Source organism: Arachis ipaensis, chromosome B8 (assembly GCF_059453495.1).
Source record: "Arachis ipaensis isolate K30076 ecotype BB chromosome B8, ASM5945349v1, whole genome shotgun sequence".
Taxonomy (NCBI): domain Eukaryota; kingdom Viridiplantae; phylum Streptophyta; class Magnoliopsida; order Fabales; family Fabaceae; genus Arachis; species Arachis ipaensis.
This window is the reverse complement of record NC_142443.1, coordinates 117,803,166-117,815,892: the sequence shown is the minus strand read 5'-3', so window position 1 is coordinate 117,815,892 and position 12,727 is coordinate 117,803,166. Positions and strand designations below refer to the sequence as shown.

General features: G+C 41.0%; 1 non-coding gene across 1 annotated transcript; it reads left to right on the top strand.

Moving 5' to 3' along the window:
• Positions 1-11,260: 11,260 nt before the first annotated feature.
• On the top strand, positions 11,261-11,368 carry LOC148549386 (small nucleolar RNA R71). Its single transcript, XR_015897316.1, has one exon. It is a non-coding gene; the product is annotated as a small nucleolar RNA R71 (small nucleolar RNA).
• Positions 11,369-12,727: the final 1,359 nt, after the last annotated feature.

Sequence of the window (12,727 nt, the reverse complement as noted above, 5' to 3'; positions counted from 1 at the left end):
TGTCATATGTTGTGAAGTAATCTTAGCCAAAGGTTGGGCTTCTACCCATTTTGAGAAGTAGTCAATTGCAACAACAAGAAATTTTATCTGACCTGGTGCTACTGGGAATGGGCCGAGGATGTCGAGCCCCCAGTGGTTGAAGGGCCAGCTGATGTCTGAGTAATGTAACTGTTCGGCTGGGGTGTGTATTAATGGCGCATGCTTCTGGCAAATGTTGCATGTCTTTACTTTATTATTGGTATCTTCTTTGATGGATGGCCAGAACAGGCCTGCTCGGAGGATCTTGGAGGCCAAACTTCGAGCTCCTGTGTGGGTTCCGCAGATTCCTTCATGAGCTTCGGCTAATGCTATTTTTGCCTCACTTTTGTTGAGGCATTTCAGGAGTGGTCTGGAATATCCTCGGCGATATAGGGAGCCATTTATTAAAGTGAAAAAGGAAGCCTGTCGACGAAACCGTTTCGCATTTTTGATATTTTCTGGTATGCTTCCTATTTGCAGATAATGTATAAAAGGTGTCTGCCAATCTGTTTCCTATGTAACACTCACAACATCGGTTAGAGTAACACTTGGAGATGTTATTGTGGATTGGTGTAACGTAGATAAGTCAGCTTGTGTGCTGCCGAGTTTAGAAAGAATGTCTGCTCTGTGATTTTGTTCTCGTGGTATGTGATTTATTTCAAATTCAGTGAACTTAGAACTTAAATCTTTGACGAGTTTAAGATATCTAGAAAGAAGCGGATCTCTTACCTGGAATAGGTCATTTACATGTTGTACTACCAGAAGCGAATCGCAATATACCTTAATACTGGAGATTTGGAGATTTAAACAAAGTCGGAGGCCAGCGATGAGGGCTTCATATTCCGTTTGGTTGTTGCTGGCTTTAAAGGATAGATGTATAAAATGTTCTAGGATAAATCCATCACTCCCCTCCAGTCGAATTCCTGCTCCACACCCTTGAATGTTAGATGAACCATCAACATGTAATGTCCATTGTATTTTGTGGTCGTCTTCAGTGGGCATTGTTAATTCTGCTATGAAATCGGCAAGGAATTGGGACTTGATTGGTCCTCTGGCTTGGTATCTGATATCAAATTCATATAGTTCTACCGACCATTTTACAAGTCTACCCGAAATTTCTGGTTTTTGTAGCACCTGACGTAATGGGTGGTCGGTTCGAACATGGATGACGTGGCTTTGAAAGTAAGGTCGGAGTCGTCTTGCCGAAATTAGCAATGCTAATGCTAATTTTTCTATCCTCGGATAGTTGATTTCAGCGTTTTGTAGCGTTTTGCTGACGAAGTAAATTGGATGTTGAGTTTTGTCCCTTTCTGTAACAAGAGCAGAGCTTATTGCCCAGTCAGTAACTGCTAAATACAAATATAAATCTTTCCCTTGCAAGGGTTTTTATAGAATTGGCGGTTGTGAGAGAGTTATTTTCAGGTTAGCAAAAGCACGCTCACAATCGTCATTCCATTGAAAAATAGCTTTCTTTTTCATGGTTTGAAAAAAAGGAATAGATTTTAAGGCTAAGCATGGGACGAATCTTGCTAGGGCAGCAAGTCTGCCTGTTAAGCGTTGAACTTCTTTTAATGTCTTTGGGCTCGCCATCTCCAAAACAGCTCGACACTTGTCAGGGTTTGCTTTGATACCTCTACTTGTGAGTAAGAAGCCGAGGAATTTGCCACCTTCAACGGCGAAAGCACACTTTTCAGGATTCAAGCGCATGTTGTAGGATCGGATCTGGCCGAAGATCTCGGTTAGGTCGTTGATGTGACTGTGGCCGACTTTAGTCTTAGCGACCATGTCATCAACGTAGACCTCTATGTTGCGACCGATTTGTTTAGCGAAGATTTTATTCATGAGGCGCTGATAGGTTGCTCCTGCATTCTTTAGTCCAAATGGCATAAATTTATAACAATAGTTACCAAATTCAGTGATGAATGCCGTTTTATTTTAGTCAGAAGGGTGCATAAATATCTGATTGTAGCCCGAATAAGCGTCCATGAAACTTAGGGTGGCATAGCTAGAGGCGTTATCCACCAAAGAGTCAATAGATGGTAAAGGATAAGAATCCTTTGGGCATGCTTTGTTTAAATCAGTAAAATCGACGCACATGCACCACTTACCATTTTGTTTCCTTACCATAATGACATTGGCGAGCCAAGTAGTGAATATGATCTCTCTGATGAAGTTGGCATTAATCAGCTTCTGAGTTTCTTCCAATGATGCTCGTTTCTTTTCTTCGCCGAGGTTTCTCTTCTTTTGTTGAATTGGTCGGACAGAAGGGTTGATAGCCAGCTTATGGCTAATGATCTGAGGGTCGATGCCGGGCATATCGGAGGGCGTCCAAGCAAATAGGTCGGCATTTTCTTGTAAAAAATTTTCTATCGCAGGTAGTTCGCCCTTGCTTATTGCTGTACCAACAAAGGTGTATTTGTTAGGATCTTTGTTGAAATGTATTTTTCGTAGCTCACCTGTTGGTGTAGGTCGCTCTAGGAAGTCTGCTCTAGGATCTAGATCGGCGAGCTTCGAGCTGCTAGCTGTGCCGAGGACGTTGTTGATTTGAGGTTGCTTTGGTCCGTTTTGAAATTTCATTCCGATGTTGTAGCAATGCCGCGCTTCTTTGTGATCCCCATGAATGGTTACGATATGTTTGTCCTGCACAAAAAACTTGACACAAAGGTGAACTGTGGATACTATTGCACCGAACTTATTTAGAAAAGGTCGGCCTAGGATAAGGTTGTATGGGCTGAAGCAATCCACTACTAAGTGCTGAATATCGTATGTTTTAGATAGAGGGTACTCACCCAGTGTGGTTCTCAACCACACTGATCCCAGTATTGGGACTCGTTCACCTGAGAAACCGATGAGGTCTCCTCCTGTTGGCTGCAGGTTGTTGTCGCTTAGCTTCATTTTCTGGAATGTAGAGTAAAACAGAACGTCAGCGCTGCTCCCTGGATCTAAGAGTACCTTTTTTACTAGTAGATCTCCCAATTGAATTGTAATGACCACGGGGTCGTCCAAATTTTGAATATTGGATTTGAAATCTGCTTGTGTGAACGTCATTTGGGGGAATTGAGGGATTAGCTAGTCGTCCTTCTGTACCCCTTCTACCGAGTATATTGTTCGGAAAGATCTTTTCCTGGCCGAGTTGGATGAGCCTCCACTAGCACCTCCTCCTGAAATACAATTGATGATACCTCGTGGTTGGTCATATTGGGTTGAGGATGGCTTGTCTTTTCCTCGGTTTGGTTGGTCGGATGGAGTGTTGCCTGCCGAGGTTGGAGTACGTTTTTGAATGTGTCCCCCAATATACTTTTCAAGGTGCCCTTGCCGAGCTAAACGTTCCAAGAGGTCTTTGGCGACGACACATTCGTCGGTCTTGTGGCCGTGCTTTTGATGGAAGGCGCAGTACTTAGATTTGTCAACATGTTTTGTATCCTGATATGTCCCCACTTTTCTTGGTGGTTTGATTAATTTGGAGTTCAGGATCTCTTTGATTATGTCCTCCCGTTTAGCGTTGAACTGTGTATAAGAATCAAAACGAGGGGTTAGTTTAAAATTTTTCTTACTGTTGTGCACTTTTTCCTCGTCTCTGTAGTTTGTTTTGTCGGGTTTCCGAGCTTGTCTTAGCTCTTCGATATCAATCTGGCCTTTTTCCTTCTCTCGAAACTCGGCGAGTGTTTTTGGTTTAGATACGGCGATCGTCTCTTGAAATTTCCCAGGTCGAAGTCCGCTTTTGATGGCATGGAGGTGAACTTCAGGGTGGAAATCAGGGATGCTTATGGCGACCTTCGTGAAATGAGTCATATAGTCTTTCAGGCTTTCATTTGGTCCTTGCTTAATTGTGTTCAGATAATCCGAGTCATGCAGATAAATTGCGGAGCCAGCGAAATGATCCTCGAATAGCTTGGCCAGCTGTTGGAATTGCGAAATTGAACCTGCAGGCAAAGCACAAAGCCAATCAAGTGCAGGGCCATCCAAATAATTTGGAAAACAACGACACAAAACAGTATCAGATGCACCGTTGACGATCATTATTGATCGGAATTTCTTGATGAACTTCTTTGGGTCTCCGAGCCCATCATAAGGTGTGAGGGTCAATGGTAAAGTGAATCGCCGTGGTAATTCGAAATTCATCACGTCTGCCGTGAAAGGGCCTACGAGCTCATCTGGTTCCTCATTTTCGTCCCCTGGCTGGGCATCCTCGACTTGAATGGTCTCAGATACATGAGTAGGGTTGGAGTGATGTTCGGCATCCTCTGGCTGAGGTTGACGATTGTTGTTATTTTCAATTCGGTGATCTGAGCGGCCATTCTCTGATTTTCTTCTGCCATACGTTGATTTGCTTGTTGCAGCTCGGTCACCATTCGGAAAAGTTCGGATGGGGTAGGAGGTAGCGCGTCAGCCATAGGTTAGGCGGAGGAATAGAGACCAGAAGAGGAAAAAATTTATCTCTTCGGCCCCACGGTGGGCGCCAGTTGTTCTTGCCTGTAGAATAGGTCGGCTCCTCGTATGGAACGTCAGCCGAGCTTTATCTTCGGAAGGCTGCACTGCTAACTCGTATGTTCCGAGCTTTTCCTTTCAACTTGCGTAGGTGTGGACAATGAAGAAGAAGAGAGGGGGGAGTGTACCTGCAAAGGCACTCCAATGCTTAAGTCAGTATGAGATTCAAGTCGGAAGTGTCTGAAAAATATACTTTTACCTTGCTTTTATATGATCGGTTCTTCATCAGTAACGGCTTCTCCTCAACGTCTGTCTTGGTGAGAATTGATAACGTATTTGGTGCACGAAATTGTGATCTCAGGCAACGGCGCCAGAAACTCTGTACGCACGTCTTAATAAATCGTTTTTCATTCACAACTTCGATACAACTAACCAGCAAGTGCACTGGGTCGTCCAAGTAATAAACCTTACGTGAGTAAGGGTCGATCCCACGGAGATTGTTGGTATAAAGCAAGCTATGGTCACCTTGTAAATCTCAGTCAGGCGGATATAAAATAGTTATGGAGTTTTCGAACATAAATAATAAATAAACATAAAATAAGGATAGAAACACTTATGTAATTCATTGGTGAGAATTTCATATAAGCGTATAGAGATGCTTTCGTTCCTCTGATCTCTGCTTTCCCGCTGTCTTCATCCAATCAGTCTTACTCCTTTCTACGGCTGGCTTTATGTAAGGACATCACCGTTGTCAATGGCTACTTTTAATCCTCTCTGGAAAATGGTCCGATGCGCTGTCACTGCATGGCTAATCGTCTGGAGGCATCACCCTTGTCAATGGCTGCATCCTATCCTCTTGTGAAAATGGTCCAAATGCTCTGTCACAGCACGGCTAATCATCTGAGGTTCTCGATCATACTGGAATAGGATTCACCCTCCTTTTGCGTCTGTCACTACGCCCAGCACTCGCGAGTTTGAAGTTCGTCACAGTCATTCAATCCCATAGTCCTACTCGGAATACCACAGACAAGGTTTAGACTTTTCGGACTCTCATGAATGCCGCCATCAATCTAGTTTATACCACGAAGATTCTGATTAAGAGATCAAAGAGATACTCATTCAATCTAAAGTAGAACGGAAGTGGTTTTCAGGCACGCGTTCATAGGGAATGATGATGATTGTCATGTTCATCACATTCAGGTTGAAGTGCGAATGAATATCTTAGAAGCGGAATAAGTTGAATTGAATAGAAAAACAGTAGTACTTTGCATTAATCTTTGAGGAACAGCAGAGCTCCACACCTTAATCTATGGAGTGCAGAAACTCTACCGTATGAAAATACATAAGTGATAATGATTCAGGCATGGCCGAATGGCCAGCCCCCATGAAAGTCTAAGATAGCATAAAACTGATCAAAGATGTCTAATACAATAGTAAAAAGTCCTATTTATAATAAACTAGTTACTAGGGTTTACAGAAGTAAGTAATTGATGCATAAATCCACTTCCGGGGCCCACTTGGTGTGTGCTTGGGCTGAGCTTGAATGTTACACGTGTAGAGGTCAATCTTGGAGTTGAACGCCAGTTTGTAACGTATTTCTGGCGTTCAACTCTGGCTTGTGACGTGTTTCTGGCGTTTAACTCCAGATAGCAGCGTAGAACTGGCGTTCAACGCCCTTTTACGTCGTCTAAACTTGGCCAAAGTATGGACTATTATATATTTCTGGAAAGCCCTGGATGTCTACTTTCCAATGCAATTGGAAGCGTGCGATTTTGGGTTCTGTAACTCCAGAAAATCCACTTTGAGTGCAGGGAGGTCAGAATCCAACAACATCAGCAGTCCTTCTTCAACCTCTGAATCTGATTTTTGCTCAAGTCCCTCAATTTTAGCCAGAAAATACCTGAAATCACAGAAAAACACACAAACTCATAGTAAAGTCCAGAAATGTGAATTTAACATAAAAACTAATGAAAACATCCCTAAAAGTAACTAGATTCTACTAAAAACATACTAAAAACAATGCCAAAAAGCGTATAAATTATCCGCTCATCACAACACCAAACTTAAATTGTTGCTTGTCCCCAAGCAACCAAAAATCAAATAGGATAAAAAGAAGAGAATATACTATAAATTTCAAACTATCAATGAAACATAGCTCCAATTAAATGAGCGGGACTTGTAGCTTTTTGCCTCTTGAATAGTTTTGGCATCTCACTTTATCCATTGAAGTTCAGAATGATTGGCATCTATAGGAACTCAGAGTTCAGATAGTGTTATTGATTCTCCTAGTTCAGTATGATGATTCTTTAATGCAGCTATTTTATGAGTCTTGGCCGTGGTCCTAAGCACTTTGTTTTCCAGTATTACCACTGGATACATAAATGCCACAGACACATAATTGGGTGAACCTTTTCAGATTGTGACTCAGCTTTGCTAAAGTCCCCAATTAGAGGTGTCCAGGGTTCTTAAGCACACTCTTCTTTTGCTTTGAACCTTGACTTTAACCGCTCAGTCTCAAGTTTTCACTTGACACCTTCACGCCACAAGCACATGGTTAGGGACAGCTTGGTTTAGCCGCTTAGGCCAGGATTTTATTCCTTTAGGCCCTCCTATCCACTGATGCTCAAAGCCTTGGGATCCTTTTTATTTATCCTTGCCTTTTGGTTTTAAGGGTTATTGGCTTTTTGCTCTTGCCTCTTGGTTTTAAGAGCTTTTGGCTTTTTCTGCTTGCTTTTTCTCTTTTTTTTTCCTATTTTTTCGCTATTTTTTTTCCTGCAAGCTTTGTTCTTTGCTGCTTTTTCTTGCTTCAAGAATCATTTTTATGATTTTTCAGATTATCAAATAACATGTCTCCTTATTATCATTCTTTCAAGAGCCAACATATTTAACATTCTTAAACAACAACTTCAAAAGACATATGCACTGTTCAAGCATTCATTCAGAAAACAAGAAGCATTGTCACAACATCAATATAATTAAACTAAGTTCAAGGATAAATTCGAAACTCATGTACTTCTTGTTCTTTTGAATTAAAACAGTTTTCATTTAAGAGAGGTGATAGATTCATAGGACATTCATAACTTTAAGACAAAGTTACTAAATACTAATGATCATGTAATGAAGACATAAACATGGATAAGCACTTAACATAGAGAAAACGAAAAACAGAGAATGTAAGAACAAGGAATGAGTCCACCTTAGTGATGGTGGCATTTCCTTCTTGAGGAACTAATGATGTCCTTGAGCTCTTCTATGTCTCTTCATTGTCTTTGTTGCTCCTCCCTCATTGCTTTTTGATCTTCTCTTATTTCATGAAGGATGATGGAGTGCTCTTGATGTTCCACCCTTAGTTGTCCTATGTTGGAACTTAATTCTCCTAGGGAGGTGTTGATTTGCTCCCAATAGTTTTGTGGAGAAAAATGCATTTGAGGCATCTCCAGGATCTCATGGTGATGAGCTTCATGCGTCTCTTGAGATCCATGAATGTGCTCTCTTGCTTGCTCCATCCTTTTCTTAGTGATGGGCTTCTCTTCCTCAATGGGAATGTCTCCTTCTATGAAAGCTCCAGCTGAGTAACATAGATGGCAAATAAGATGAGGAAAAGCTAGCCTTGCCCCAGGAGAGGGCTTTTTGGCTATTTTGTAGAATTCAAGGGAGATGACTTCATGAACTTCTACTTCCTCTCCAATCATGATGCTATGAATCATGATGGCCCGATCCACAATAACTTCAGATCGGTTGCTAGTGGGGATGATGGAGCGTTGGATGAACTCCAACCATCCTCTAGCCACAGGCTTGAGGTCCAGTCTTCTTAATTGAACCGGCTTGCCTTTGGAGTCAATCTTCCATTGAGCTCCTTCCACACATATGTCCATGAGGACTTGGTCCAACCTTTGATTAAAGTTGACCCTTCTAGTGTAGGGGCGTGCATCTCCTTGCATCATAGGCAAGTTAAACGCCAACCTCACATTTTCCGGACTAAAATCTAAGTATTTCCCCCAAACCATTGTAATATAATTCTTTGGGTTTGGGTTCTTACTTTGATCATGGTTCCTAGTGATCCATGCATTGGCATAGAACTCTTGAACCATTAGGGTGCCGACTTGTTGGATGGGGTTTGTTAGAACTTCCCAACCTCTTCTTTGGATTTCATGTTGGATCTCTGGATACTCATTTTTCTTGAGCTTGAAAGGGACCTCGGGGATCACCTTCTTCTTGACCACAACATCATAGAAGTGGTCTTGATGAGCTTTGGAGATGAATCTTTCCATCTCCCATGACTCGGAGGTGGAAGCTTTTGTCTTCCTTTTCCCTTTTCTAGAGGATTCTCCGGTCTTGGGTGCCATCAATGGTAATGGAAAAACAAAAAGCTTATGCTTTTACCACACCAAACTTAGAATATTACTCGCCCTCGAGCAAGAGAAGAAAGAATAGATGAAGAAGAAGAAGAAAATATGGAGGAGATGGGGGAGGGGTGTATTCGGCCAAGAAGGGGAAGAGAGGGTTGTGTTGTGTGAAAATGAAGAATAATGGAGGGCTTTATATAGGAAAGGGAGGTTGAGGTGATTGGTGAAGAGTTTTGGGGAAGAGTGTTTATGGGATTGTGTGAAAGATGGGTGAGAAGAAGTGAGTGGAGGTAGGTGGTGATCCTGTGGGGTCCACAGATCCTGAGGTGTTCAAGGATTTACAACCTTGTACCAAATTAGGTATGCAAAATGCCCTTGCACACAACTCTGGGCGTTCAGCGCCAGATTGGTGCTTGTTCTGGGCGTTCAGTGCCAGCTCTTCTCCAGGGTGTAATTCTGGCGTTCAAACGCCCAGATGCTGCCCATTTTGGGCGTTCAGCGCCAGAACCATGCTCTGTTCTGGCGTTGAACGCCAGCCAGATGCTTCTTACTGGCGTTTAAACGCCAGTAAGGTCTTCCTCCAGGGTGTGATTTTTCTTCTGCTGTTTTTGATTCCGTTTTCAATTTTTATATTTATTTTGTGACTCCACATGATCATGAACCTAATAAAACATGAAAGAACAAGAAAAATAAAATTAGATAAATAAAAATTGGGTTGCCTCCCAACAAGCGCTTCTTTAATGTCAATAGCTTGACAGTGGGCTCTCATGGAGCCTCACAGATGTTCAGAGCATTGTTGAGACTTCCCAACACCAAACTTAGAGTTTGGATATGGGAGTTCAACACCAAACTTAGAGTTTGGTTGTGGCCTCCCAACACCAAACTTAGAGTTTGACTGTGGGGGCTCTGGTTGACTCTGTTTTGAGAGAAGCTTACTGTGCCTCTTTTCCATGTTTACAGAAGGGTAACCTTGAGTTGTAAACACAAGGGAGTCCTCATTCAATTGAAGGACTAATTTACCTCTGTCAACATCAATCACAGCTCTTGTTGTGGCTAGAAAAGGTCTTCCAAGGATGATGGATTCATCCTCATCCTTCCCAGTATCAAGGATTATGAAATCAGCAGGGATGTAAAGGCCTTTAACCTTTACTAACACGTCATCTACTTGTCCATAAGCCTGTTTTCTTGAATTGTCTGCCATCTCTAATGAGATTTTAGTAGCTTGCACCCCAAAGATTCCCAGTTTCTCTATTACAGAGAGGGGCATGAGGTTTATCCCTGAACCAAGGTCACACAGAGCCTTTTCAAAGATCATGTTGCCTATGGTACAAGGTATTACGAACTTTCCAGGATCTTATTTCTTCTGAGGCAATGTCAGTTGATCCAGATCACTTAGTTCATTGGTGAACAAGGGAGGTTCCCTCCTCCCAAGTCTCAATACCAAATAATTTGGCATTCAGCTTCATGATTGCACCAAGGTACTTGGCAACTTGCTCTTCAGTAACATCCTCATTTTCTTCAGAAGAGGAATACTCATCAGAGCTCATGAAGGGCATAAGGAGGTTTAATGGAATCTCTATGGTCTCTAGATGAGTCTCAGATTCCTTTGGTTCCTCAAAGAGAAACTCCTTATTGATCACTGGACGTCCCAGGAGGTCTTCCTCACTGGGATTTACGTCCTCCCCTTCCTCTCCAGGTTCGGCCGTGTTGACTATGTCAATGGCCTTGCACTCTCCTTTTGGATTTTCTTCTGTATTGCTTGGGAGAGTACTAGGAGAGATTTCAGTGATCCTTTTACTCAGCTGGCCCACTTGTGCCTCCAAATTTCTAATGGAGGACCTTGTTTCATTCATGAAACTTACAATGGCCTTAGATAGATCAGAGACTAAGTTTGCTAAATTAGAGGTATTTTGTTCAGAGTTCTCTGTCTGTTACTGAGTGGATGATGGAAAAGGTTTACTATTGTTAAACCTATTTCTTCCACCATTATTAATGCCTTGTTGAGGCTTTTGTTGATCCTTCCATGAGAGATTTGGGTGATTTCTCCATGAGGGGTTATAGGTGTTTCCATAAGGTTCACCCATGTAATTCACCTCTGCTATTGCAGGGTTTTCAGGATCATAAGCTTCTTCTTCAGAAGATGCCTCTTGAGTACTGTTGGATGCAGCTTGCATTCCATTCAGACTCTGAGAAATCATATTGACTTGCTGAGTCAATATTTTATTCTGAGCCAATATGGCATTCAGAGTATCAATTTCAAGAACTCCCTTCTTCATAGGCGTCCCATTACTCACAGGATTCCTCTCAGAAGTGTACATGAACTGGTTATTAGCAACCATGTCAATGAGTTCTTGAGCTTCTGCAGGCGTTTTCTTTAAGTGAATGGATCCACCTGCAGAGGTATCCAATGACATTTTAGCTAATTCAGACAGACCATCATAGAATATGTCCAGGATGGTCCATTCTGAAAGCATGTCAGAAGGACACTTTTTGGTCAGTTCTTTGTATCTCTCCTAAGCTTCATAGAGGGATTCACCTTCTTTCTGTCTGAAGGTCTGAACATCCACTCTAAGCTTACTCAGCTTTTGAGGAGGAAAGAACTTGGCTAAGAAAGCCTTGACCAGCTTATCCCAAGAGTTCAGGCTATCCTTAGGTTGAGAGTCCAACCATATTCTAGCTCTGTCTCTCACAGCAAAAGGGAAAAGCATGAGCCTGTAGACTTCAGGATCTACTCCATTAGTCTTAACAGTATCACAGATCTGCAAGAATTCAGTTAAGAACTGAAAAGGATCTTCAGATGGAAGTCCATGAAACTTGCAGTTCTGCTACATCAGAGAAACTAATTGAGGTTTCAGCTTAAAATTGTTTGCTCCAATGGCAGGAATGGAGATGCTTCTTCCATGTAAATTGGAATTAAGTGCAGTAAAGTCACCAAGCATCCTCCTTGCATTATTATTATTTTCGGCTGCCATCTCCTCTTCTTGTTCGAAACTTTCTGAAAGGTGCTTGCTGGATTGTTGTAATTTAGCTTCTCTTAGTTTCCTCTTCAGAGTCCTTTCAGGTTCTGGATCTGCTTCTACAAGAATGTTCTTGTCCTTGCTCCTGCTCATATGAAAAAGAGGGACAGAAAAATAATAATAATAGGGGTCCTTTTTACCACAGTATAGAGGTCCCTGTGTGAGTAGAAGAAAAGAAGAAGAAAAAATTCGAACACAGATGGAAGAGGGGGTTCGAATTAGGGTGAGATAAAGTGTTAGTAGATGAATAAATAAATAGAAGGAGATAAGAGAGAGAGAGAGAGAGAGAGAGAGAGAGAGAGAATTTTCGAAAATAATTTTTGAAAAAGAGTTAGTGATTTTCGAAAATAGTTTTTGAACAAGGTTAGTAATTTTTCGAAAATTAAAATCAAAAATTAAAATAATTAGTTAATTAAAAAGAAATTTTGAAAAAGAGGGAAGATATTTTCGAAAATTAGAGAGAGAGAGTTAGTTAGGTAGTTTTGAAAAAGATAAGAAACAAACAAAAAGTTAGTTAGTTAGTTGAAACAAATTTGAAAATCAATTTTGAAAAGATAAGAAGATAAGAAGTTAGAAAGGATATTTTAAAATCAAATTTTGAAAAAGATAAGATAAAGAGATATTTTTGAAAAGATATGATTGAAATTAGTTTTGAAAAAGATTTGATTTTTAAAATCACAATTAATGACTTGATTCACAAGAAATCACAAGATATGATTCTAGAACTCAAAGTTTGAATCTTTCTTAACAAGCAAGTAACAAACTTGAAATTTTTGAATCAAAACATTAATTGATGATGTTATTTTAAAAAATTAGGAGATAAAGATAAGAAAAAGATTTTTGAAAAATATTTTTAAAATTTTTGAAAATAAATAAGAAAAATAAAAAAGATTTGATTTTTGAAAAAGATTTTGAAAA